Source organism: Acipenser ruthenus, chromosome 6, assembly GCF_902713425.1.
Source record: "Acipenser ruthenus chromosome 6, fAciRut3.2 maternal haplotype, whole genome shotgun sequence".
In the NCBI taxonomy this organism is placed as follows: Eukaryota; Metazoa; Chordata; class Actinopteri; order Acipenseriformes; family Acipenseridae; genus Acipenser; species Acipenser ruthenus.
In genome coordinates this window covers 28,623,087-28,646,922 of record NC_081194.1, presented here as the reverse complement: position 1 = coordinate 28,646,922, position 23,836 = coordinate 28,623,087, and the positions used below count along the sequence as shown (strand labels likewise).

Genomic DNA, 23,836 nt, shown 5'->3' with positions numbered 1-23,836 from the left:
AAGACGCAATTCTGATTAAAAATTGAAAGTCGGGTAAACAAAAATACTGATTTTGAAGTATACCCAAACACATTTTAAAATATGAGACACACACACACACACACACACATTATATATATATATATATATATATATATATATATATATATATATATATATATATATATATATATATATAACACATGCATATATAAGCATACATATATAAACATACTGATTCGAAAGAATTATACTTTTAATTCCAGTTTCAATTCTGTCGCCATGAATTCATAGTGGTCTCTAGATTACGATTTCATATAGACTTCTAGATATTTTTAATTATGTCTACACACATTTTAAGCTACTTATTTAAGTGTTTACACGTCTCTAACATTTCAATGTAGGCTACATCAATAGTTTTGCAGCAAATAACTCTTTACATCCAAAACTACAGTCATGAAAGCGAACATTTGATACAATAAATCCGAAATTCCTTTTGCTTTCATTCAGACGATTTGCGGGTTTCTGCAAATACATGAATAACCCTGAAGAGCAATGGGGAAATCTGAAGGCGAAAATACGTGTTCACCTAGCTTCAACACTACTCACGGAAAACTTTCAAGCAAATCCAATCAGTACAACACCAGCGAGTCCCGCTCGTAACATCAACAGAGCAGATAATCACATTGGATTTTCAAAACACTGAACCCAACAAAAAGAGCGCAAATGTAATGCAACTAACACTAAACACCAGTGAAGGAAAAATGGGAAGTAGGCATGCAAATGACAAGCAAATGGGTACCTGGTGAGATGAACAAAAAAGCAGACAGCAAAAGACAAAGAGAACATATGCCAGTACAAAAGACTTAAAGGACCATACAGTATGTTAAACGAACAAAGGTTCACTTTTTCATTTTCTTTTTTTAAACATCCTTAATTAAATTAAGCACAATTTAATCATAAAGGTAACACCACGTTTCTACTTTGTGAGAATACTCATTCGCTTGAGAAACAGAAGACTTTGCAAACGTCTTAAGTTCATTTTTTAAATCAATTACATTAAATTAAATTAAATTAAATAAATCTAGCAATTACTTTCTGCATATTACCTACTAAGTTCGAGCGCTGCTGCTTACCAGAAACGGGAGCTATCTAAGGACAAGGTTACTTACTCAGCAGATGAGAAGAAATTGAGCGTCTTTTCTACTGAAAGAAGATACAGAGGGCTGTTCGGCTGGTGATGAATATTGTAATTTCTCAGGGCAGGCAAGAGTGATGTGCGTGAAAGAGGAAAAGAGCTCTTTTGCGCCGCTCTTCTTTCTGGGACTGTAATTGTATTTCTCTGCGAGCCGAGCTAGGCAGAGCTGTTCTCTACCACCAACAAGATTCACTTTAAGACGCAGCTGAAGGAAACAGGAAGACGGCGCGTCATAATCATTGTGATGTAACACTTCCACCTACCAATAAGAACTGGGCTCTGGATTTAGAGGAATACAAAACACTGAACTTAACCGAGAAAAAAAGGGGAATGGCTGGACACTGATAGTCAAAGACGATTATTGTAACACCTTCCCAGCAACCTGCAAGTGAAAGTTGATGGATGTGTTTTTCAGTTGCATGGGCTTTTTCGTTATTAGGTGCACTGCACTATTGAAATAAGGACAGTAAGTAACCGATAACCTTTAACTTAAGGTCACACTTTGGCTTTCAATCACTTAACCATTGCCTAAGGAAAATGTGCCGTCTAGTCCGGACAAAAGACAGAGATATGTTGAAGAAGCATAATTTGTAAGATTATTTTAAAGACGTGCATATTGCTTTTCTAACAAAATCCAGGCCGAATAAAATTATGCACTTTTACCTGTGGCCCTACGAATATCATAAACTAGGTTTTATTTATTTTTTTATCAGTACGTTCACTGAAGGTAAAACCCTTAACCGTAAAAAGGTTATTTTTGAATCATATCTTTCCATGTATTAATTGAAATAATTGGTGTGTTCAATTAATTCGGAGTATGTTGTTTTTTTTTTTTTTAATTATACAAGCATTTTTAATATGTATTTTTAAATGCATATGTGTAATTGTATATATAATCCCTTGATGTTGATGCTCAATCTACATGTATTACAGAGCCATAAATTTAAGAGCATGGAACTGGGTAGATAGCTAAAACATCTTGATCGTCACCTTTAAGGTATACCCGGTACTGTTCTTTGTCCACAACATGATTGAACTTGTTTCCTATTTAAAACTACAAACAAAGGTCGCTTTTCTTAATAAAATAGACTAAACATATTTTACCCAGGTACATTGCTTGAAATATAAAAGACAGATAAACTGATTAAATAAGATATTTCATAGATGAGGCGTGGACGTGTAAACCTTGGGTGAATCAGGCCTAGAACACACCACTGTATGTCTGAAAGACATGTACAACCTTCAGTTCTTGACTGCGAATACAGAGGGCTGAAAACTCCTATAGCCTGCCCAGGTATGTAGCCTATGTACTGTACGTACACATTATATCATTAATAAAGTAAAGAATACTGCAGTTACCACTCGCTCTGAAACAAATGTGAACTTCAGTTCCAATTCTAACATTGTAATGCCCCCAACAATACAATGCAACGTTCCCTATAGATAGGCTATTGTTATCAAATCTGGTTTCATGGGCGCTTTCAAATAATCTTACTACTGCACTTGTACTCCGCAAGGTGCTGTGACAGCAACGAAGTATCACGACAGTAACTGCAGCATTGTTTTTTTCCTTTAAAAAGCATGTCTCATTGTGATATTTCGGGGAATTATAAACTTTTAGAAGTGAGTCAATAAAAGCTTAGATAAAATGCCTTCAACAAAAAGTAATTTGATAATTTAGTAAAGCCACAGTTTGTCAGTCTCAATATTGTTGCTATTTAACCTAAATAAAACTGCAGCAAGGCGCTTTGTCACGTGCCAAAGTACCTTAACAGAGTATAAACAGTTTCCTTAATAAGTGAAGGTATAAGGGAAGCCACATTAAAACAGGACCCTAATCACTGAATGACCGCATCTCATTAATTAAGTATGTTCCCAATCAAATTTAAAACTAGAAAAAAAGACGTAAAAGGACAGCACAAGTGTATTCCCAAGGAGTGGGAATTTTAAAAACTTTTCAAATTAAAACATAATTTTCTCAATCTACTTTACACAATATAGGGCTGGTTATGTATAGCCCGTGTGTTTCTTTTAAATTGTAAAGCTCCCCTGATGATTTTTTTTTTATTTCCATGCTATGAATCGAGTATTATAACATTTTCTTGCTGTTAAATTATTTTAATACATAAAAGGATAGGTATAGCCCATCTGCAATTAAGTTGAACAGATGTTGTAGGCTACCAACAATAATGTTTTTCATTGTACCGGTATTTAATAAGCTAACTGGACTGGTGTTCATTCATTCAAAATAAATAAACGAACTAATAAATACATATGAATAGATTTTAAACAGTGTTTATGACAGTGCAACTACTATAAGGTATTATACTCATGGTTTGGAAGTATATTAATGACGTTTGTTAAGCAAGATCTAGTCGTACAATGCTTCTTGAAGTCTCTACAAAAAGGTTAATACAAGGCAAACGTTACAATGTGTATTATTATAAAACAATCATTATACATGGCATTGATATTTTTTTGAAAGATTAAAAAAAAATACAAACCCCTAAAAGTTTACATTGTTTGTTTTTGTTTCATTGTAATCTACAATTGACATAACTTAGGACAGTTGTAAAAAGTGTGGTAAAATGCCTTTGTTTTTACTGCTTCATAATCGCCCCTCAGCCAAAATTGTTCCTTTTTAATTATGTGTAATGACCACGCCCATTATAGTTAATAAAGCAGCTGTTGAATTTTAGGAAACGTCTGCATTTTAATTTATTTGCATCCATTTGATGTAATTACGGGGAAACACTTTTTGGAATGTTAGTGACAATGGTATTTCATATGCAATTAGTTGTAACTCATCTGAGCGAACATGCTACAACTATTGTGATGCCACCTAATATTTAGGTTACAGAGCTGAATGTATTTAGTATGCGCTATATATTATCATTTATGTCGAAAAATTAAATTATTGTTATCCCAATGCTGTTTACAATGTTGGCGATTATTGGTTACATCTGGTTAAAGCTGCACAGCTGCTCACCTTTAAGCAAATGAGCAGCAAATCATCTATTGTGTTAAAGAAAGCCCTGAAACGTGTGCAGTTGAAGTCATTTGACATTCTTTTATCAAATTTAATTGATTAAATTGACAAAAGCGGGAGAAATATACCCTTTTCTTGAATATAGGCAGTCGCTTTTATATCAAGTTCGGCAGGCACACATGGATCTCTTTTGCTTACTGAGGTGGACTTTGGTTATTGTGTTTGACAGCCAAAATAAAACTGTCATTTGAAAAAGTGTACGAGTTAACTCTAGAACCCCTTGTTCACGGAGGATTTAACTCAGGAAAGGGATAACTACAGCTTCAATTTCGCTAAACCAATGTGACAAGTTGTCATGGGAAATCTTTATAGCTTATTAGCAGCTGACTGAGTTGGGGGGTTCTCTTCCTTTTGTTTAGTCTATCTGTCCTTTGATTCAAAAGTTCCTCTTTATTTCTAGTTTCCTATATTGAGTTTTGTCTCTTGTTTAAACTAGTTGTGCTTCATTTTGTCGCAGAAATCCTGTTTTTTTTTTTCTTTTTGTTTCTTTTTAAAGAGAAATGCGCTATTTGTATAGCGTTTTACTTATGCTGCAGTGTGCATCGCTCTGGCAGTATAATACGGTTCGAACATTCTTAACAACAGTCTTATTTTTCCCCCCTTTCTTTCAGCAAAGTAGACAGTGCCAAAAAGGAAAGGAAAGGAGAGTCATTCAGGCAGTTTCCATGTCGCAAGTAAGTGTTTTTGAGGAGGAATAAATTAGTAGGAAGTCAGAACTTTGGTGTCAGGAATTTCTTTTCCAAAACAGGTGTCCAACTCTTTTTGAAACGTGAGCAGTCCTTCTGCATCACCCCCAAAGGCGTGATTGTTGAGTAAATGGAAAAACACATTACAACATTAAAGGAAGATTGTTTAGAAAAGGAAGACTCTGCTGAGGTGTAGAGGAAGCCTGCTTATTAACACTGGACACCTCTTATCTCAAAGTATTCCAGATGGATCACCCCTCAATAATTCATACGTTTTGCCAATAGGGTTGTGCAGTGTCACCACCTTGATGTTAATTTCTGATTAGAAAAGACAATGTTCCTAAACTCCCTATTACGTAGGTGCTTCTAACCCCCATAAATGTAGATCACAGAAAAAAAAGCTTAAAATGATTTGAAACATATTTCTGTTACGATTAAGCTAAAGCAGTCCTTTGGACTTTGTTGTTTGCCATTCTAAGCTTGTATTGGGCTACTGTACAGAGCTGCTGTACTAATTTGAGTAATTTAAGGGACCTGATCGGAATTTAATTAAATATATAACAAATATGTATTCAGTGTTAGCTTCCTTTACAAACTGCTACCTGTTTTATCGTTTCTCATTTGCCTCATGTACTGAAATATATATATATGTATATATTCGTTTAAATTTCTTAGGTTTTTAATTGGTCTGAAACCCTTTACTTCAAAAAATAAAACTACCTTTTTGCAATTGGGGGTACTACAGAAGCGCAACAAAACCTGTTTCGTCTGCCAGTTCAGTGAGTTGGCCATAGTGGAAGGTCTCCCCGCGGGTTTAACCAAGACAAGCAGTATAACCTACCGTTTCCTCAGTTTTGCTCAAAAGTTACCATCATTTGATTACTATTTGTTTAATGCAATTTGCTTGCAGAGCCATTTATTCTGTGTGTCAATATGTATTTGAAAGACGATGTAGTATATGCGAGTGTTTTATAACTTGAATAACAATTATAATACTGTAGTTCAATAATGAAAGTCTAACGATACAATATACAGTACTTTTTTACACACCCAGATTAATAGTATTATTGCTGTTTTTTTTTTTTAAGTAAAGGACAATAGAAAAATAGAATTATACATTACAGAATCGTTTAAGTTAATGCAAGTGTTCTGTGCATATTATATTATGCATGTTTGATAAGTGGGTTGAGTGAAGCAAATCGAGTGATATTTTTAACCAGAAGAATTTCGCTGGGACTAGTTTTAACTAGTTATGTTTTGACCAGATAACTCGGCATGCTATTTCGTTTGGTTCTTGTTTAACAATTAGCCTATATATTTGTTAAGAGAATAACGTTTTCACTGTATGATGAAATATACCGTAGCGTGCACGGGGGTAGGGTTCAGGGTTGGTAGGTGAGACAATCAAATATGAAGACATAAGCACGTTACCAGCTCCTGCAAAGGAGCCGACTCTTTTGTACAGCGGTAAGCGCTACGCTTTAGAGCGGGATCGCGGATTCACGTCCCACCTCAGCCCTCGGAGGTGGGACGTGAAAAAAAAAACAAAACAAAAAAAACGCCAAGCATTCTTGGTTATGTAAGCAACTTTGTATGCTCTCCAGTAATGCTGTGCTTTAAAACCATGGTACTGTACGCTAATCAAAACCTAAGATACTGAAATACTGCACATCATAATAAAAGCTATCTCTATTGGTCTGGGCCTTAGTGAAATGCACATTGATTTTAGAGTCATCCCTGAAGTTTGTCCTGTGAATATTTCACTACAGTTGATATTTAGTTTATTTATTTTTGGGTTTATAAACTTTTGGGAGGATTTAGTATGGTTTTTGGTAAGCTTGTATTTGTGATCGATGAATCTGCCGACTAAAAAAAAATAAAACTCACTCGTCTAGCTTTCTGTCTTTCTAACTTTGCCTTCGTTTTTAAAGTACTGTATATAAAACCATCCCTGGAACCTTTGGAAATGTCAGTCATTTGGTAAGCAACCAATAGTTGTTTAAAAAGGCTTACATTACCATTATATCGTCATTCATATATGAACGATTTATATCGGCGCCGTAGCGAAAGGGTTCAATTAAACCAACCACACATATTGAACGGTAGTTCTCGGGCCAAGTTATCAGCGTTCAGCGAAGGACGAGAACGGCCAGACTCCTACAGCAAGGATCGTTTACATTATCAGGTTATTGGCGAACTAAAGGTAAATCAACCCAAAGCACCATTTCACTTTTAATTTGTAGTTCCCAATACTCTTAGGTGAAATGTAGAAAAAAAATCTCAATGCTTGTCATACAGTAAGAGAAATAAGTCGCCAAAGTTTCCTGTCAGTGTAACAGGGCCCCCCTTTTAAGGCCCCCGCAAAAATGCCAATCTGATATATATTTAATCGGCACAAAAATAAAAACCTAAAACTTAAAGCCCTAGTTCTTTCTGCACCTTTCTAGTGCCGAATTTTTCAGCAGTTGTTCTGGCATTACTGTCTTTACAAGTTTAATAACTAATTCTGTCATCTAGGGAGGACCTTTTGTTTCTCCACATTTTCTCTCTTCCTTTACAAGAGAGTGCTGTTGTTTTATTGATTATTTGATAAAATACAGCTAAAATGGTTACCGTATTCCTTTGAATTTAGGATGTACCATTTAAAACCATATTTTCTTTATAACAATAGCACTGTGTAAGGGTGCTTAACACAGGTTTGAGTCCGTTGCTGGGTAAGAGAATTGTGGTCGTTGGTCGCATTAGACAGGTGGTGGCTTAATACAGTTAAATAAAAGCACAAATATAATTGGGAGGAATTTAAAGTGGTCACTTAGACCAGGTGGTCACTGAATATATATATATATATATATATATATATATATATATATATATATATATATATATTTCATATTCATTATTAAACATTATTGTGGATTCAACATCATGCAATTGTCAAATTACACTAATCCTCCCGGAAGACCTATTGTCGCAGGTATAGGTTCAGTTATTGAACCACTATGTCAATATATAGACTTTTATTTACAACCCTTTATCCGTAAACTCCCTTCATTTGTTTCTGATACATGTTATGTTCCTAACCATATTAATGAAATCAGGCAGGTCACCGATTAATATTCTTCTGTCAGTTGATGTCACTAGTTTGCTGTCACTTTCTATTTAAATTCCAGACCCACTGAGGTTCTTCCACCCTCTCAATTAATTATAGATTTACTTGATTTGTGCTTAAATTCCAATTATTTCGTATTTGGAGGTCAATATTTTCCCAGATAAAGGGTACAGCAATCGGTGCAGCATTTGCTCCCAATTATGCCAGTTTGTATCTGGGATTTTGGTAGGAGAACTTCATCTATAATAATGATAACATCTTTTTACCATTTATCTCTCTATGGCTTAGGTACATTGATGTCTTATTAATATGTCTTATTAATATGGTTGGGATCAAAGACTCAACTTGATCATTCTGTGGATTATATTAATTTCGCAAATAGTCATTTCAAATTTAAATATGAATCTGATCTTGATAGAATACATTTTTTAGACCAACGGATGGGAATTCCTTACTGGCAAAAAGTCAACATCCTCGCTCACTGATAAGAAATATACCGTAAGGTTGGTTCTTACGGGTAGGAAGGAACTGTAGCACAGAGTCACAATTTGAAATTAAATCTGAACAAATGCACTCCAAATTTATTACTCGAGGATATGATGACCGTATTCTTAAAGAAACAATGTACAAAGCTAAAGATTGTGATAGAGAGATACTTCTTAAAAAGAAAGTTAAAAACACAAAAATTTATCTAATGATGTGTTTTACCTCTGAATTTAATTATTTGTCTAACGATAGAAAGGGGATATTTTTCAAACATTGGCAGGTACTAAAAAGTGATAATTCCTTTAATTCGATAACAGATAAATTGCCATGTATTGCTTTTAAACGTGCAAAAAACATTAAAGACAAATTGGTTTGTTCATTTTACCAAAAGTGGACAAAGCAATTACATGGTTATCTAATCCATCAGATGGTCATTTTAAATGTGGCCATTGTGTCCACTGCTCCAATACTGTAAATACTAAAACTATTAATCACCCACGATTGGGTAAAAATATACAAATTCAAGGTTTCATTAACTGTAATACCACAGGAGTAATTTATATGTTAACTTGTCCATGCAGACTGGTTTACATAGGTCAAATGAAAAGAGCCTTAAAAATAAGGGTCTCTGAACATAAAGCAGCAATTGGGAACCAAAATCAACAATATGCAATAGCCAAACACTATAGAAAAGCTGGTCACGAATCATCTCCACCCTCATTACGATTTATGGTGGTGGAGAAAGCACCTCTACCAGCTCGAGTTGGGAATTTGATTATACTTTTTTTTACTACGGAGAGAATCATACTGGATATTTACCCTCCAAACATTAGAACCAATTGGTCTCAATGACAGTCAATTTGTGTTCTTTAATGTGAAATCTCTGATTTAAGTCAGATATATAAATTACATTATGTCGAAGTAATTTCAATGTTGATAGTTTCTATTGTATGTATTTTGTGGTATACTGTTGATTAAATAATATAAAATCAGCACCCGGGAGGGGCACTCGTTCTTTCTGATCAGGGTGGGATAAGCCAGGCAGAATACCAGAAGGAAAATATAAACTAGACAACACTACTATGTCGGCAATGAACATCGTTTTATTAAATACAGGTGGTAAACTATACTTAACAAACAGGGCAGATCTAGAATACACAGTCACTGCAAGCGGTTTGCACTGCCCGTTAATTAAAACAATAAACACAGAATTATAATTTAAAACTCAAGGGCAGTGCGGCTCAATACCTGCACGGAGATGGGGCTCACAAATAATAATAAAAAAACAACAATAAAACCAATACAGCCCGTCTCCAGCACTCCTCTAAAACCCCAATGCCTTTTAAAATAAAGGCAGAGTGTTCCATGATGTAGGAGCCTTATAAGAAAAGGCCTTTCCTCCCATACTGTTAGTATTTACTCTTTAGGAATAACCAAGAGCTCTGCATCCTGAGATCGAAGATTCCGTTTAGGAATGTATGGGAACAACAGCTCTTGTAAATAACTGGGTGCTAATCCATTAAGGGCTTTATAAGTGAAAAATAAAATCTTAAAATCAGTTCGAAACTGCACAGGAAGCAAGTGTAAGGAGGCTAAGATAGGAGTAATATGTTCACATTTTCTGGCTTTAGTTAAAATTCGTGCAGCAGCATTCTAAATATGCTGCAAGCGAGACACCAAATACTTTGGAATACCAGAAAAAAAGTGTATTACAATAGTCGATTCTTGAAACAAAGGCATGCATTAGCCTCTCAGCATCAGATACAGAAATAATAGATCTAAGTTTAGCTATATTTCTCAAATGATAAAAAGATGCTTTAGTAATTTTCCTAATATGGAACTCAAATGATAGAACAGGATAAAAAATGACCCCCAAATTTCTTGCTTCAGGTTTTAGTTCTGAGGAAAGGCTGCTAAGATCTATTTTATATAAATCAACATTTTTTTAATTGGTGCTGTGAACCCACAAGCATGACCTCCGTTTTATCAGAATTCAACATCAGAAAATTCTGTGACATCCAACCCTTTACAAAGCAAGCAGCTAATAGCACCCCAGTAGAGGGACTGTCTGGATTGAAAGACAAGTACAGCTGAGTATCATCTGTGTAACAATGAAAATTCACTCCATGTCTGTGGATAATATCACCTAATGGCAACATATATAATGAAAACAACAGGGGACCTAAAATAGAACCCTGAGGAACACCATAGACAACCTCTGACAAATCAGACTGAATATATATATTCAGTTATACACATACTGATACACAAAAGAAACGCAACACTCAGGTCTAATGGATTTAATCAAATATTTTAAACACAGATATCAAACAAAATCACAGAAAAAGAGAACAAAAATACAGATCAAAGCATCATAGGTTTTCAGTATAAAATAGACCTGATCGGCCTCTGGATAGACAGCTGTGGGATGTTCCGCCACTCTTCCTGTGTAGCTGCAGCCAGCTGGCGAAGGTTGGCTGGTCGCGGTTGTCTTTACGCGATTATGCAGATGGTCAGTTGGATGTGACGGTCCTGGGTCTGTGTGGTGACCCTCTGCCTTCCAGGACGTGGCCTGTCCCTCACAGAGCCTGTATCCTGGTTTATCTGGACTAGTCTGCTGATTGTTGAAGCAGAACATTTCATTCTCCAGGCTTCTCTCACAGACAGGCCACCTTCAATGATGCCGATAGCAACCAGGTGATCTTCATTACTCAAGCGGGGGGCATGGTCGTATCTTTCGCTGTTCTTGCGTTAATTAAAATCATGCCTTTTCGAATGGCTATTTATACAGATTCTTAATCAACTCATTTTGGCAAATACCAAACACTGAGCACCTGTGACTTGAGCTCAGTATTTTGTTATCCCAAGGAAATTATGACTAATTAGAGTTCAAATACTGCCTTATATCTATCTGTCTGTATAGATAGATATATAGATATACTGATGAATAATGAAAATGCAATAGCTCATTGGGCACATACATAATGTTATTTACATTTTAAATAGCTTGTTTGAATCTGGAATGGTGGATGTCCATCTAATCATAGCTGAATGCACAGAAAAAAAGACCAGCGTCTCCAGGGACGAGACTGATAATAAATATTTTTCCAGAGAAAATAACTTCTTGTTTCTCTTATTCTCTATGTATAAAATGTGTCTTTTATATATTATGGAAGACAAAGAGAAGGAGGTGTGATACCTTTTATTGGGCTAACTAAACAATAATTAATCACAAGCTTTCAAGACCTCAAAGGTCTCTTCTTCAGGTGAGAGTAGGAAAAGACATAGGAAAAGAAGAGACCTTCGAGGTCTCTTTGTCTATCATCCCTGGTCTAATACAGCTACCATTTCATCTATCAATATATATATTATGGAAGAATGTTTACATATTTTGACACACTTTGAAATGGCCTGTTTACTTGTCTTGTAAGACTATATTATATACTATGACTACTTACGTTAAATAGTACAGTGCACTGTGGCAATGTGCCCCGCCCCTGTGTGCTGCTTATGTGTTGTATGTTGCGTGTGTTAATGTTGGTGTATAGTCATTGGTACACGGGATATAAACGGGTCTGTGTTTCACGTGTATTTAAAAAGTGTAGATTTGTATTTAGGCACGAGGAGAGCACAAATCACTTCACGTGCTGGTTAAATGTAATATGTGAGCACAGGGTTGCACAGAATTAATTCACGTGCTGGGATTCAAGTGAATAATTAATTAGTAATTGAATCCCAGCACAACAGTATATATAGATGCACGTTTCTTTCACTCGGGGTTGGGTGTTCGAGAGTGGAGAACGGGTGAGGAGAAGGAGGAAAGTAGTAAAGGAAAGTAAAGTGAAATCTATAAGTGTTTGTACTCACCGTGTTTGTTTGTCTCTCCGTGCACCGTTTGTTAAGTGTTTAGTACGTTTTGTTTGTCTATTTATTTTGGCGCAAGTGCCGTGTCCTGTTTTGTGTTTAAAACCTTTTATTTTCTGTTCTGTTCTGTTAATGATTAAATGCTGAGCGCGATCACGCGCTCAGCTTAACCAAAACTCCAAGTCTCTGTGTGTTACTTCCTGGCTCTGGTCTGATACCACCCACTCCGGCCGTCTTTGTGACATGCACATACATATGGGGAATGCAAAAAGATAATACTGTAGATTGACCTAAATACTGTTGACTGGGATCACAAAAGGTCCCCTAATGGCCATTTGTGTAATAAAAAGCAATCAACTTGCCCAGCACCCAGTTTGTTTTCAAGCAGAGATGTGTAACTACAATGATCAGGTGCCACAAATCTGAATCGACTCCTGCTCCATCAGAAGTTGTATGATATGTTGTTAGTGTTATTTAGTTAACAATAGTGCATTTCCTTACACAGAATGTGTAATATAATAGAAAGCATGGCTATTCATATTAACTTAATTAGAAACTATTTAAATTCACATGTAATTACATTTTTAAGACAGGCAGATTTAATTATTTCTAAGTTCCTGTCTATGATGCAAAAATGACTTCCTCCTCTACTCTCAAACAAATTGGAATATATATTATGTATTTGAGTGATTAAAGTTATATTAACATTTCAAAGAAAAAGCAAAGAAAATTAAACTTGCTAGTATGGTTTGAAATATATGAGACATGCTAGATAATCAAATACAGGGACAAACACAATTTGGCACAATTGTTAGTCTTCCTCCAGATAAGCTTCTGAATGAATAACCACAGAGACTACATTGCTCTGAAGTTCCAGTTAAGACTGTCCCAAAGGTCAAGGTTGAGGCCAATTGGCAGAGCAAAGCAGCCTTGTCTGGCTCAGTGCCTGCCTGCATGGTCTGTTCTTGCCCCAAGTATAGAGGTCTTCAGACTCCAGTGCACTGAACTGAAGCCGTTTAAAGCTAACAATCATATCAACAGCAGTTTCTTTCTAAACTTTTCTACAGACCTTGTGCAATCCACAGTTTTTAACCACCGATTAAGGTTCATCTCCACAACTCAGTGGTGTTATACAAAGTGATTCAAAAGAGTGCAGTATCCAGAGGCTGAACTGGGATTTTAAAAGAGGTGGAACGGTTGTGGGCCGTGTAAGGTGGTCTTCTTGTGTTCAGGGCTGGAGTAGCAGCGTGGTACAACAGAGGACATACACACCTATAACCATCAATATTATAACTGAATAAACTTTGGCACGTCGTTTTACTATATATTCTGCGTGTAGCATCAAACAGTTGCTGTAACTGTATACTAGTGGGTGCTCTGTGACTAGTTTTTACTTTCTATCAGAAGACCAGGAACGGAATCCTGAAGAGGCGGAACGTCGTTCCGGAACGTTACGCTCCAATTTAACCTCTGGCAGTATCAAGATAAAGTCCCTCTGTTTCATTAAATATCCGCAAGTCTGTCATGTTTGTTGCCACAAAAGCTTGCAAAACGCTTTAGCCATGTTGATTTCTTTTGAAAATGTGGAGCATAATTAGTTGCTCTGCATGTCTAGAAAATAGAATACATGGGCAATCAATGCCCCTATCCACTTTTGGTCTGTTCAGCATAACCTTTTTTTTTTTTTTTTTTTTAGCGAAGTACGGTATGGTGCAAGAACAAACAACTTAAAGTGTTTAAGCAAAATACTTTAACCTGAATTTAGTCAGAATCCCATTCAAATACTTTAATATCAGTTATCTCCTGTTAAGTAAACAAGTTATTCAGCCAACCACTAAATTTGATTATCCATTATTATTGATCAATATATTGATCAGCACACTTTCACAAAGCTGTTGTGTTTCTAGTCATAGGGTCATGCTATAGCAATTGATAGTCTTGTAATAAAGCAGAGTTTGGTCTGGCATGGAAACCTGCCTCTGGATATCTGATCTGGTCATATCTGGGAAGTGTTGGTCTAGCCAGTACAACATGATACCTTTAGGTGTTGTAGGAATTAGTGTTGGTGGCTAACCTAGAACTCCACAAGTACACCAGCATGTGCTCTCTAAGACTCAATAAAATAATTAATTTGTTTTGGCTAATTTAAATAGAAAGAAAGTCCCCACTCTTCCAACTGTTAAAATTAGGATAGGACTGTTAATTTACCACTGTTAAACCACTGCTATAACTGCTGAACCAAACCATTTTTCTACCATAAAACTTTAAAGAAATGCCCTGGCGTTTATTTACAATATTTGCCAGTAGCCCCGCCGCCTATTGGATACCGGCGACTATTTGAGACTCGGCGTTTTATTATGTAAGATCACTAACATCTGCAAATACTTCAGATGCAATCATGAAAAAGCTGCCTGCACACAACCTTATAGAAACGACATGTAAATTACAACATTCCAGCAATGTCATTAAAGGTTGTGTTAGTTGCATTGTACACCCCCCAAGTATAAACAAAAGTGTGTGTGTGTGTGTGTGTATATATATAATATATAATATATAATATATTGGTAAACAAGGATATGCAGAACGTTGGAAAATGAACAAGCAGAAAAAACGAATCTGTATTGGAAAGCTCAATTGCATCTGCCACTAATAATAATAACAGTAAAATCCACTAAAGACAGCCCTGTAAATATTGGAACACAAGCATGTATTAAGGTAGGCTTTCAGCATACTAAAAAAAAAAAAACATGGTTTTAAAATGAATAAAAGCAATAAGTATCATCTTTATTAGCACATTATATTTATTATTCACCCTCAAAACGTGTACATTGGTAAGCATGGACAATCGATGAAATATTAAGCAGCAATGAATCTTCATTGCTAAACAACTGCATAAAATACTGTGTTAATACAAAAGCAACCCTGTAAATATAAAAAAAATAAGTTCATACTGTTGGCCCATAACAACTGTTTTTAAGATTAACAATAAAATCAATACAAGTACCAAAATCAAAGCTAAAGTGACTGATTTATTTTTATAACGTGTACATTGAGACCGCACTAATCCGAGCAGTGAGTGATGTTCTGCTGTCTTCTGACTTGGGCTCACCATTGGTCCTTGTTACTTGATTTAAGTGCAGCTTTTGACACCATTGATCACTCTCTTTTAATTGAACATTTGGTGGGATTGTCAGGCACTGTCTTGTCTTGGTTCCAGTCCTATCTGTTAAACAGATTTCAGTTTATAAAAACTGAAGAGGAGACCTCCTTTTTATCAGAGGTTACTTGTGGGGTCCCTCAGGGTTCAATTCTTGGTCCAGTTTTATTTTCTCTTTATATGTTACCCTTGGGTGACATTATTTGTAGACATGGAGTTAGTTTCCACTGTTATGCTGATGATACTCAGCTTTACTTGTCCCTCAAACAGGACTATGTATCTGCTGCACCTGTCTTGCTGATATTAAGAACTGGAGTTTTAATAACTTTTTAATGTTAAATTCAGACAAAACAGAAGTGATGATACTGGGGCCTCAGAGAAAACATGAAGATACACATTTGTTGATGTTTTATCTGATGCTTTCTTTCGAAGTTATAACAATAACTAATTTAGTGAAAGCCTACTTTGGAGATTTGCAATTTAGTTTTTCAACTTCAGAATTCAGCACTACATGGCAATGTCTAGAAGTTGGAATAATAGCAGGATGCACCATTTCTCCACTGGCTTTTACCATGGCAATGGAAGTAATTATTAGGGCATCAAAATAGGTAGTGGGAGGAGAGCGCTTGGCTTCTGGAATGCGACCCCCACCAATTCGAGCATACATGAATGACATGACAACCATGACTACAACAGTAGCCTGCACTAATCGGTTATTGGGCAAATTAACCAATAACATTAAATGGGCACGACTGCAATTCAAGCCCACTAAATCAAGGAGCATCTCTATAATTAAAGGTAAAGTAGTAGATAAAACATTCTTCATTAACGGTGAGGCAATACCAACAGTGTCTGAGAAGCCAGTGAAGAGTCTTGCGAGATGGTACGACGGGGATCTAAAGGACACAGTTTGTGTGGGAGAAGTTAGACAACAAGCAGTGGAAGGGTTGAAGAGCATAGACAGCAGCGCTTTACCAGGCAAACTAAAACTCTGGTGCTTTCAGTTTGGTCTACTGCTGAGGTTGCTGTGGCCACTGACTATGTATGAGGTTTCTTTGACAACAGTAGAGAAGCTGGAAGCCTTAATCAGTTCATACATCAGGAAATGGTTGTGAGTTCCACGCTGCCTCAGTAGAGTGGGACTTTATGGTAAAGGAATACTGCAGCTACCTGTCTCCGCTCTAACCGAGGAGTTTAAGTGCGCCAAGGTCAGACTGGAAATGACATTAGTAGAGTCACGCGACAAATGCGTAAGGGAGGCAGCACCTGTGTTGAAAACTGGAAGAAGGTGGATGGCAAAGAAAGCTGTGGAGGATGCAAAGGCTGCCCTTCGAATTGGTGATATCATGGGGCAAGTTCAGCATGGAAGAGGGGGTCTTGGTCTCAGTTCAGCTCCTCCTACATGGCACAAGGCAGCCCCAGCTCAACGGAGGTAGTCAACGAGGTGCAAAAGCAGGAGGAGAGGATGAGGTGTATAAAGGCCATTTCCCAGGCCAAGCAGGGAGAATGGATGAGATGGGAGAATGTGGAACAACGCAAGATTGGCTGGCAAGACCTATGGTCAGTGGAACAGAGCAGGATCAGTTTCCTCATCAGGTCAACATATGATGTTCTCCCATCACCACAGAACCTAAACCTCTGGATAGGAGAGGATCCCTCATGTCCTTTGTGTTCATCACCTGCAACATTAAGGCACATTTTGACAGGATGTAAGGTGGCTCTTAGCCAAGGACGGTTTACTTGGCGCCATGACCAGGTGCTGCGATGTTTGGCCTTAGCATTGGAAGACAAGCGTAACATGACCAATAAGTTGCCACCTGTTCCATCAAAACATTACACACAAAAGACAACATTCCTCCACCCAGGAGAGCAACCACCAAGAAAAGGTGTTAAAACCAATCCTCGCCCAGGACAACTGGAAGCTGCTAGAGACTGGAAAATGCTGGCAGATGTTGGTCAACGGCTTATTTTGCTACCTGAGATTGCCACCACTAACCTTCGACCAGATATTGTCTTGTGGTCTGGACCAGCACGCCTTGTTCACCTGGTAGAGTTAACAGTGCCATGGGAGGATGCTGTAGATGAGGTGTATGAGAGGAAGAAACTGCGGTATGCTCAACTAGCCACTGAAGCGGAACAGCAAGGATGGAGAGTCCGGGTTTACCCAGTGGAGGTGGGTTGTCGAGGATTTGTGGCACACTCTACAACCCGGTTTCTCAAAGACGTCGGATTCAGTGGCCAAGAGTTGCGTCGCACAGTGAAGAACTTGTCTGAAGCAGCAGAGAGGAGCAGCAACTGGCTGTGGTTGAGACGGAAAGATTCTGGCTGGGGATCTCAAGCACAATAGAAAGAAAGAAATGCTGATGTACAGGTAAGTAAGCTGGGCTGAGTTGAGTGGGGGATGGAGGGGGGTGATTCTGGGACACTAGAATCACTGTCGAGCCCTCTTTAGGTGTCGTGGGTTAGTCGACGAAACACCGAGGATGGAAGGTGCCCACTTGAAGACCCCAGAGATGTACCCTACTTAGCTCAATCCAGACGGTTGTCATGCTGATGCGCTGGGGAGACCACACTGTGGTTGATCCCCGGAGCCAGCATCGCAGCCGTTGTGTGTGCTGATGTGCTAGGGAGGCAAAATAAGCTGATCCCTGGAGCCAGCATTACACTTCAGTCATCAACACCTGACAGAAGAATATCTACATCATCATATGGAAGGAAGCGCAAATGGATGGAGACACCTATGGATCACATTAGTTTACTGTAAAGCTACATCTTAGTTGGTGCTTATCTTGGCGAGAGCCGAGTTCAAATCAGCATGAAGTTTTTTTTTTTTTTTAATTTAGTCGTTGCCAATTATTTTTTATTATTTTCTCCCAATTTGGAATGGCCAATTATTTTATTACGGTCGGCTCACCGCTACCACCCCTGCGCTGACTCGGGAGGGCGAAGATGAACACACTGTCCTCCGAAGCGTGTGCCGTCAAGCCGACCGTTTTTTTTCACACTGCGGACTCACCATGCAGCCACCCAAGAGCTACAGCGTCGGAGGACAACGCAGCTCTCGGGCAGCTTACAGGCAAGCCTGCAGGCTCCCGGCCAGACTACAGAGGTCGCTGGTGCGCGGTGAGCCGAGGACACCCTGACCGACCTAACCCTCCCTCCCCCCCGGGCGACACTCGGCCAATTGTGTGCCGCCCCTTGGAAGCTCCCGTCTTCGATCGGCAAAGGAATAGCCTGGATTCGAACTCGCGACTTGCAGGCTATAGAGCGCATCCTGCACTCACGTGGAGCGCCTTTCCTGGATGCGCCACTCGGGAGCCCCATCAGCATGAAGTTTTAACATCTACTCTCGTGTAACGGAAATCCAGGCAGGATGCAGAGAGATGAATGCATGCTTTTATATCGTCTAGGACTGACTATTGCAATTGTATCTTCATTGGGACTAACCACAACATTATTTCTCACTTTCAACTTGTACAAAATGCTGCAGCTAGAACTTTAACTCGGGTCAAGAGGCGAGAGCATATCACCCCGGTGCTGGCATCTTTAAGGTGTTGCTGCCAACTTATAAGGATTTAAATGGTCTCGCACTTCCATACCTAAAGATCTTTTGGAACCCTATGTCCCCAATCACCCGCTCCGATCACTGGATGCTGGCCTACTGTCTGTACCTATTATTCAGAAAAAAACTTCAGGTGGTAGATCTTTTAGTTATATGGCACCTAAATTATGGAACAACTTGCCCATCACAATTAGAGAAGCACCTTCAGTCAATGGTCAATGTCTTCAAGTCTAGACTAAAAACCCATTTCTATAGCCTGGCATTTTCATCCAGATGAGCTGATATCCTCTTGCCCCCATATTGTACATCATATTTTTATAATACAGCTTATATATTCTGTTTTGTTTTTATTCTGTTCTTTTTTTAAAATGCTTACTGTTGTTCAGTAATATGTATTGTTTTTGCCTTTGTAAAGTGCTTTGTGGCGACCTGTTGCAAAAGGCGCTATATTAAAATAAAATTGATTGATTGATTGATTGATTGAAATACGAGCGCTGGAAAAGGAGCAAAATACGAATATTCATTGCAAGACTCAAATGCACGAAACACTCTTAATACAAAAAAAAAAACACACGTACAAATACACTAAAAAGGCGATTATTTGAAGTTTTACGGTATGTAATGTATGCATTGCAATAGGGTTATCTGTAGTTAAAATGAATTGAAGCCATCTAGGACCAGTTCATACAAACACAAGTGAGAGACGTGGTAATTATAATGCACAAGGGTCCAATTTGGAGGTATGTGATACAGTTTAAAAAAATAATAATTTTGAAGTCTGTTGCTCATCATGAGCTACCAGTATTTAATTGTAATGTCTTTGAGTCACCTGAAAGGGAAAGTCTAGAAAAGACAAAGTTCAACAGCACAACAATTCGCCACTTGCTCTTGTTTTGCTAATTAATTAAGCCTAATGATTTCATTGTGTGTGGCTTTTTCAAAAGATGGACATGTTTCACTTGGTTTATGTTAGACACATCTAATATAAACAGTAATATACCCTAGTGCTCCTTATCAGGAACCCTCACCATAATCTGTCTATCAGTAGGTCAGTTTGTACTTGTTGGTGTAAGCCACATTGTGTACCTGCCCACGAAATCCTGTGTTAGTTTGAAGCAGGACACCTTGGTGTCTAAGTCATGATGAAATTCATGTTATCCACTGTGGCCCTAGGAACATTTGTGTTTGCCCACACTCTTTCAAACAATAACCTTACATAAAGACTCATAGTTTAATGGAATCTGGTGTAGGCTGCCTGTCACTTCTCCTTTGCATCAATCATGTATGACATGCCATTACTCAGTTTGTATATGCTTTAAGAAGTGGCCTGATACAGCAGAAGTGGGCAGTGCACATTATGCTATAATTGCGGGTGATCTAATGACGTACCAACAGCAGCAGGAGCTCGGCTCCTGACTCCTTTGTTTTCCATTCACACCCACATTCATCTACAAGCTATATTTAGTTGTTTTTCACAGTACCAGAGTAATACTTATTGCCATGCCATGGACTAGGGGTATATTTGTGATAGAATAAAAAATGCAATAATAAAGATAAGCTAATTTGTTCCATTAATGTTTGAAGACATAATTTCTTTACATGTGCTATGATATAACTTCAGCAGGCCTTTTTGATTGTTCATGTTGGAAATTTTTTTTTAAAAAAAAGTGAAAAGTGGCTCTTTTTCCCGCTATGTGAATATTAAGCAACTATTCAATGTATTGATTAATACCTTGAATCAAAAGTATTAGGAAGTAAAAATAGATATATATTTTTTCTTCTTAAAACTAAGTTTCACCAATAATTTGTAAAATACTACCTGCATTTTTGGAGGGATTATTCCATTTATTATCTGTTTAACATCTTGTTATGTGTGTTTTGTTTAGATCTGTAGCCTTTTCTGTATATGTCATAAATTACTAGACTTGCTTACTAATTACTTTTTTCAACGAACTGTCTGCTTACGAAGCTAAATATTGGAAGTGGGTTGGTATTCGGGGTTTGCCTTTTAATTTCTGTGTCTGTACAACTGTGGCAACTGTAAGTTAGATATATCTCATTTTACAGAGGGGGTAAACTGCTGAACACCCCATTTCACTTTAGAAAATCAACATTTTTGAATATTTCCAGAAGCTGACCTGGTTGTTGAGTTTGTTGGAATACTTAATAAGCCTTGTAAATAGTGATCTAAACAGAAACAACAATATGGAATGCTGGAGAACACACACAATCGGATATTAAACAGTAGACAATGCAGAGGATGTAAAGTATCCCTTTAATTCTCTTCCTGCTTGTATTAAATCCTCCACCTGTCTGTGATTCAAAATAATACATTATTGCATTATTGGTCTGATGTGCCTTGCAGTTATCCTTTGATATGCTTAACGCTTCATTTACTCGCAAGTGGGTGGATTAATTGTACATTTGTAAGTATATATGGCTTTTACTTGTCTAATTCTCAAGATACATACTTTTTTTATTTTATTATATATATATATATATAATTTGTGGTATTTAGTTGCTGAAGTGGGAATTATTATTATTTATCGGCTGTCTGCTTTTGTGTTGTGTGTTAGGCTTGCTATAACGAAGGGATCCTAAAAGCAACCATATAAAGAATAAATATGCAGATTGATAGAAAAGAAAAGAAACATTTTAAACAACTTCCACATACAAAACAATACAATGCAGTGAAACTGGAACAAAAGAGAGCCAGATACTTGTAAACAAGGCATTAGAAACCAAACACGACAGTAGGTTTTAGACTGTTTAAACTTTAAACAGGAAGACTTACTGTTACAGTGGGTTTACTCTACTCTAACTCTGGACAACGCTTTATTTTAAGTTCTATTTAATAGCAATGTAATAACTTCAAAAACTACTTGGTAACGAGAATTGGATTTGTCTCAAGTAGCATGAATTAACGATGCACTCCACACTTGTTCAGAACCCCAAACCTAACATGAATTCATCATAAGCAGGGACAGTATACGATATTCGACGGCAACATTATTTTTGTTATTGTTTAGGCTCGATAAGTATTTAAAAAATTAGGTTAACATGTATATTTACAAAATTAATAATGAATGTAAAACAACATTAATAAAATATTATTAATAATAAATGAAAATACGTACTGTTAAAAGGCTAGCAAGTAAGTTAGTTAAACTCACCTGGTAGCATTAAGCTTGCTGTGCAGTATTGCTTGAATAGTGTACGAGTGTTTGCCTTCTAATTGTTTGTATAAAGTTATTTAAAGATTTGGTATTCCTAGGGCAGCAGTGTGGGGTAGTGGTTAGGAATCTTGACTCTTGAGTGGAGGGTTGTGGGTGCAATCCCAGGTGGGGGACACTGCTGCTGTACACTTGAGCAAGGTACTTTACCTAGATTTCTCCAGTAAAAACCCAACTGTATAAATGGGTAATTATATGTAACAATAATTTGTAAAAATAATGTAATTGTATGTAAAAATAATATGATATCTTGTAACAACTGTAAGTCGCCCTGGATAAGGGTGTCTTCTAATAAATAAATAATAATAATAATTATGAACAGATGCAAAATCTAGTAGGATAACAGGACTTAGTTGCTGGCACATGGGGGTAATTTTAAAGGCAAGTGTTATGTTAGGTTACATAGTCTTAAGAGTGGAATACCAGTATAGCGGAAGGCATGCTATACTGGTATTATATGATGTTTTAGTTTGACATCACTTATAACTCAGGGACCTATTCTGGTCACTTCACTGCACAAAATACATTATTGCACAGGGCATCTAGGCTAATTCCAGTACTAAAGGAAAGGTACAGAAAATCTCTTCAGTCAAGAAAAAGAGGGGATTTAATGGGTGTTTAAAAATCCTTAATCATTAGTTAATATAATATGGTGTAGTTAAATCAAATTTTGTATTTTGTAGAATGAGAATTAAGGAACAAATTAAAGCTGAGCAATAGTAAGTTCATGACATAATCCGTTTTTACATAGATGTTAAGGTAGTATTACATCCATGGAATCGTTTACTAGGTGAAGTTGTGAAATAGACCACTAAGAACACTGCATTCTGCTTGTGGCAAGTGATGCAATATCAAGAGCCGAAAGTTCTTACAGGTGCAGTATGTGGACTTGAGTAAAAACTGCACTACACATAACTTCCTGGCCTCTTATGACTGGTTGTGTAGGTAAGTAGTTCATGAGTAGTATTTGACTGTTTAAGGCTTTACACAGCTCAGCCTCATTAATTAGTCGTGACATTATTTTTCTCATAGGAATTAGGCACTTCTCTCAATCTGTTTCTCATGTAGAAAGTAAACACCAGGTGCTACATTTTTTCCCCCTTGAAATCTTGAATCTTTAAAAAGTCCCATTAAATGCTAAGTAGTCACAAGATGATGGTTAAGGTTAAGGTGAAATCTTACTTTCCTGTAAAACGACACAAACGAAATATTACCATATGATGACTATTTAAATTGTTTCATTTCCTCTTATACTGAAAGATAAATAAAAATGGGCATAGATATACATACTAGTATATTAGATTAGTTAGACTGCCTGTACTAGTAGAGCAATTCCGATTGGTGTTCTCTTTCCCATACCTGTAAATTGGTTTGCAGTGCTGAAAGTGTTAAGTGGATTTTACCGTTTGTAGTCATTAAATCTAATTTGCAGTTTGTGCATATTATTGGAATTTTGTGCTAAAATAATACTTTTTGGCATTCCCTTATAAAAGTTTACCTTTGTAATTTTGCA

General features: G+C 37.1%; 1 protein-coding gene and 1 long non-coding RNA gene across 6 annotated transcripts in view; one reads left to right on the top strand and one right to left on the bottom strand.

Annotated features, from left to right (window-relative positions):
- LOC117411143 (prospero homeobox protein 1-like) overlaps positions 1 to 1,385 on the bottom strand; it is a 40,504-nt gene extending 39,119 nt beyond the window's left edge. Inside the window, exon 1 of one of the 4 annotated variants that reach the window (XM_059025316.1) lies at positions 1,152 to 1,385. The gene's annotated coding sequence lies outside the window, so the exon portion shown is untranslated. Of the gene's footprint in view, positions 1 to 588; positions 719 to 1,088; positions 1,126 to 1,151 lie in introns of those variants that run through there. The other 3 variants (XM_059025319.1, XM_059025318.1, XM_059025317.1) reach the window with 3 other exon arrangements.
- Positions 1,386 to 1,421: 36 nt separating this feature from the next.
- Positions 1,422 to 23,836, top strand: part of LOC117411144 (uncharacterized) — a 28,843-nt gene continuing 6,428 nt past the window's right edge. For both annotated transcript variants that reach the window (XR_009328869.1, XR_004545768.3), the window contains exons 1-3: positions 1,422 to 1,643; positions 2,342 to 2,471; positions 4,838 to 4,900. This is a non-coding gene — a long non-coding RNA (uncharacterized LOC117411144). The remainder of the gene's footprint in view (positions 1,644 to 2,341; positions 2,472 to 4,837; positions 4,901 to 23,836) is intronic.